This window comes from Coregonus clupeaformis, chromosome 14 (genome assembly GCF_020615455.1).
Source record: "Coregonus clupeaformis isolate EN_2021a chromosome 14, ASM2061545v1, whole genome shotgun sequence".
In the NCBI taxonomy this organism is placed as follows: domain Eukaryota; kingdom Metazoa; phylum Chordata; class Actinopteri; order Salmoniformes; family Salmonidae; genus Coregonus; species Coregonus clupeaformis.
The window spans coordinates 5223712-5229238 of record NC_059205.1 but is presented as its reverse complement, the minus strand read 5'-3'; the positions used below and the strand labels follow the sequence as shown (position 1 = coordinate 5229238).

The 5527-nt window shown below is 44.6% G+C and overlaps 1 long non-coding RNA gene across 1 annotated transcript; it reads right to left on the bottom strand.

The window, feature by feature from the left end:
- Positions 1-4149: 4149 nt before the first annotated feature.
- LOC123492365 lies at positions 4150-5203 on the bottom strand. Its single transcript, XR_006661735.1, has 3 exons — positions 5124-5203; positions 4795-4929; positions 4150-4593 (listed from the first exon to the last, which is right to left on the bottom strand). It is a non-coding gene; the product is annotated as an uncharacterized LOC123492365 (long non-coding RNA).
- Positions 5204-5527: the final 324 nt, after the last annotated feature.

Here is a 5527-nt window from a genome sequence, read left to right as displayed (position 1 = left end):
AGTTCGCCCTGGAATTCCGGACCATCGCGATCTCCACCAGATGGAACGAGTCGGATCTGGTCACCGTTTTCCGCAGTGGACTGCAGGAGGAGGTACAGAAGGAGTTAGCCTGCCGTGATGACAACCTGTCACTCGACCAGCTCATCAGCATGGCAATCCGGTTGGACAACCTCTTGCGGTTCCGACGAACACCTGCGCGGAATCCGGAGCCCATGGCTACACCTGCTCCGTGGCCAGAGCCGATGGAGGTGGGCTCTGCACGTTTGCCCAAGGCAGAGCGTAGGAGAAGGAGGAATCTGGGCCTCTGCTCCTATTGTGGAGAAAGGTGTCATTTCTCCCCAACCTGCCCTCTATCCACTAATAGGCGAGGAGGTGACAAGCCAGGGAATTCCCCTGCTCCAACCCCGGTAGGATGCAAGATCTCCTCTCCTTTTCTGTCACCTCAACCAGTGTGTTTCCCATTAAATTCCCTGAATACCCTAGCCCCTCACTCCCGTTCGCTCTGATTGATTCCGGAGCTGCCGGGAATCTTTTAGATAGCGCACTGGCCACTGCATTACGCATCCCTTTGGTTCCCCTACAGCCACCCATTCCGGTTTGAGCCCTGGATAATCGTCCAATAGGGACAGGGCTCGTACATCACATCACTGTTCCCGTTTCTCTGCTGACCCATGACACTAATTTAGAACAGATCACCTTTTGATTATAGACACCCCCACGCACCCCGTTGTTTTAGGTCTCCCCTGGTTGAGTTGGCATAACCCTGTTATTTCCTGGTCCGAGAGGAGACTGCTGGGTTGGTCGCAGGAGTGTCAGGGGAGGTGTCTCGCGGTGTCTGTCAACACCACTGTGGTGGAAAGTCCGGACCGCGCCCCTCAAGTGGATTTACATGATGAATACCAGGATCTGCACTGGGTTTCTCTAAGACCCAGGCTACACGCCTGCATCCTCATCGCCCCTGGGACTGAACCATGGACCTCCTGTCTGACGCAGCCCTCCCGAGAGGACACGTCTATCCCCTCTCCTGTGCGGAGACCAAGGCCATGGAGACCTACGTACAGGAGCGCCTCCAGCAGGGTTTTATCCGCTCCTCTAAGTCACAAGCCTGCTCCAGCTTCTTTTTTGTTAAGAAGAAAGATGGGGGACTGCGCCCCTGCATTGATTATCGAACACTGAATAAAGCCACAGTTAAGTTCAGCTATCCATTACCGCTCATCCCAACCATCATTGTACAAATGCACGGGGTGCAGTACTTCACAAAACTGGACTTGAGGAGCGCCTACAATCTTGTGCACATTCGTGCAGGCGAAGAATGGGAAAACTGCCTTTTCCACGACCACAGGGCATTACGAGTATCTCCTTCAGTCTTCCAGGCCTTTATTAACAGTCTTCCAGGCCTTTATTAACGAAGTGTTTCGGGACATGCTGGGACGGGGTGTAGTGGTTTATATAGACAACATTTTGGTCTATTCTGCTGACCGAGGCCAGCATGTCTCTTTAGTCAGGTTTGTGCTGGGAAGACTGTTGGAGCATAAGCTATACGTTAAACAAGAGAAATGTTTGTTTTTCCAGCGGTCCGTATCCATTGTGTAATTTAGTGATGGTCCCTAACTAGCCCCATAGGGATCTTGAATGTCAAACCCAATTGACCAAGGGTATTAAGATCCGCTCCTGTGCAGCTGTGCTCTGAATTGACGAGAACTTGGGTGCTGCCAGCTGTTGGCATATGGGCAGGTTTGAAATAAACTCAACCCATCTGTTACGGTACCCTTCATTCTGTGACAAACCATTTTTTACTATCATCTCGCAAATCTCTGTTTGGACAAGAATTTTGACACTAGAATACATTTTTCCGACTCCTATCGATGCCACATAGGCCGTTTTCAAAGCGAGAAGTTGCTTTTTAGGGGCTCTTTAAGATCGGTTTATGTATTTGATGGTCTTCTTGAATTAATTTGCGTATGGTACAGCTGAACTCTTTTAGTCAATTAATTTTTATATCATTGTCAGTTTATTTCTTTGAGATACAGACATAGAGTTTGGTTGAGCGGATTGCTGACAAAATGTATAGAATTCTGAATGACCCCATTCATAATACACAGGTATGCTTAACCCAATCATAATACACAGGCATGCTTAACCCAATCATAATACACAGGCATGCTTACCCCATTCATAATACAGGCATGCTTACCCCATTCATAATACACAGGCATGCTTACCCCATTCATAATACACAGGCATGCTTAACCCATTCATAATGCACAGGCATGCTTAACCCAATCATAATACGCAGGCATGCTTAACCCATTCATAATGCACAGGCATGCTTACCCCAATCGTAATACACAGGTATGCTTACCCCAATCATAAGACACAGGCATGCTTAACCCAATAATAATACACAGGCATGCTTACCCCATTCATAATACACAGGTATGCTTACCCATTCATAATAAACAGGCATGCTTACCCCCAATCATAATACACAGGCATGCTTACCCATTCATAATACACAGGCATGCTTAACCCAATAATAATACACAGGCATGCTTACCCCATTCATAATACACAGGGTATGCTTACCCATTCATAATAAACAGGCATGCTTACCCCAATCATAATACACAGGCATGCTTAACCCAATCATAATACACAGGCATGCTTACCCCAATCGTAATACACAGGTATGCTTACCCCAATCATAAGACACAGGCATGCTTAACCCAATAATAATACACAGGCATGCTTACCCCATTCATAATACACAGGTATGTGTCACGATCGCCTATGAAATACGACCAAAGCGCAGCGTTGGGAGTGAACATGATGACTTTAATGTAACCACGAGAATACAAAACAAAACACGATCATGAAGTCCTCAGTGACAACGACTGAACATAGAACAAAAACCCACAACCACAAAGGTAGAACACAGACAGTTTAAATATGAGCTCCCAATCAGAGATAACGAGCCGACAGCTGACACTCGTTACCTCCGATTGAAGTCACTTGACCAAACATAGCACGAGAACACCTAGACACTAAACACAGTACAAAACACACGGAAATCTACACACCCCTGACTCAACATAAAAAGTCCCAGAGCCAGAGGTGACAGTATACTTACCCCAATCATAATACACAGGCATGCTTAACCCAATCATAATACACAGGCATGCTTACCCCAATCATAATACACAGGCATGCTTACCCCAATCATAATACACAGGCATGCTTACCCCAATCATAATACACAGGCATGCTTAACCCAATCATAAGACACAGGCATGCTTAACCCAATCATAATACACAGGCATGCTTAACCCAATCATAATACACAGGCATGCTTAACCCAATCATAATACACAGGTATGCTTACCCATTCATAATAAACAGGCATGCTTACCCCAATCATAATACACAGGCATGCTTAACCCAATCATAATACACAGGCATGCTTAACCCAATCATAATACACAGGCATGCTTTACCCCATTCATAATACACAGGTATGCTTACCCCATTCATAATACACAGGCATGCTTACCCCAATCGTAATACACAGGTATGCTTACCCCATTCATAATACACAGGCATGCTTACCCCATTCATAATATACAGGCATGCTTAACCCAATCATAAGACACAGGCATGCTTAACCCAATCATAATACACAGGTATGCTTACCCCATTCATAATACACAGGCATGCTTACCCCAATCATAAGACACAGGCATGCTTACCCCATTCATAATACACAGGTATGCTTAACTGAATGAAATTGTGATACATGGTAAAAAATCTGTATATAAAAGATTGTATATACTGTAACTGTCTTATGGTGAGCAAAATACCAAAGTTCACGACACAGTCTCAGTATATTTAGGATGCCGCAAGGAACTATGAAGAACGTGAAACAAGCTTTATTTATTTATATATATCTGAACTCTTGTTGATGGTTCTGACTTCTGCAAATCAGGTTCCAGACAATTACCACTCCCCACTTTGTCCTTGATTGACAGAGTGCCAGGGATGGACTGACCATAGGGTTTACAGTATGTATTTGATGGTTCCCTTGTCTGTCTTCATCCTACTTTAATAAATAGGGTTCAATAACACAATATGAACTCTGTGTGAACGCTTGTTGATTGTTCTCTGACATTTGCAAATCAGGTTCTGGAAAATTAACACCATCCTTTATTTATGGAGTGATGTGATTTACGTACAGGTGGGATTGCCCGGGATAGCAATACCATGCCAACATCCCCAATATGGTTTGCATTTCATGTCAAAATCATCCCTAAGTGTCTGAAATTGATTGTCTAGCTGAATAAAGTTCCTTTAAGATGATTTGGTAAAAAATGCGTTACCACACCTACCATCACTACTGCAGTCACTACCACGAAGCATGACATTTTCTTTTCTAGTTTATAATACACACACATACTGTCCAACCACGCATGCCCACACACATACACACACACACACACACACCTCTCGTCCCATTTCCTGGGTCACCGTCCCTCCCATCAATGCCTTTGGGTCCAGGATATCCAGGGTGTCCTTTAGCACCAAGGAAACCAGGCAGACCTAATGTAGAACAGACAATCAACATTGTTAAATGATATTAAATGACCATATTAATCACAATATTTCTAATAGCAATTATCTTATACCACATGGTCCGAGATTCAAATGGAACCGGTCATAGCGTTGGGTAAAAATGAGCTTCCGCATAAATACTGCAGTGCATGTTTGATTGAATTGATCGCTCATCTCTATGGTGCTCACCACACTTTCCAGGGTCCCCTCGGGGCCCATTTAAGTCTGTAGTGGGTGATGATCCACAAGGGCCTGGGGGCCCGTCGTCCCCCACAGGGCCCGATACACCACTGTGACCTTTATCCCCATCACGGCCAACCGACCCTGCCCAGAACCACATCATAAAAATCATTATATATCTATCGTCATAATTCAAAAACTTTATTATCACCGTTTATTTGTGCGTGTGAGTGTTCTTGCGCGTCTGTATGTGTGTGTGTGTGTGTGTGTGTCTATGCACATCTGCATGTGTTTGTGTGTGTGTGTGTGTGTGTCTACACATGTGTGTGACCTCTGACCTTTGGGACCGGGTGGTCCTCCAGGTCCAGGCGGTCCATCAGGGCCCAGTCCAGATCTTCCTTCCAGCCCAGGGTCACCTCTCAGGACCTGTAGTAGGTAACATATACTACATCCACTACTGTAGTAGGTAACATATACTACATCAACGACTGTAGTAGGTAACATATACTACATCCACTACTGTAGTAGGTAACATATACTACATCCACTACTGTAGTAGGTAACATATACTACATCAACTACTGTAGTAGGTAACATATACTACATCAACTACTGTAGTAGGTAACATATACTACATCCACTACTGTAGTAGGTAACATATACTACATCCACTACTGTAGTAGGTAACATATACTACATCAACTACTGTAGTAGGCAACATATACTACATCAACTACTGTAG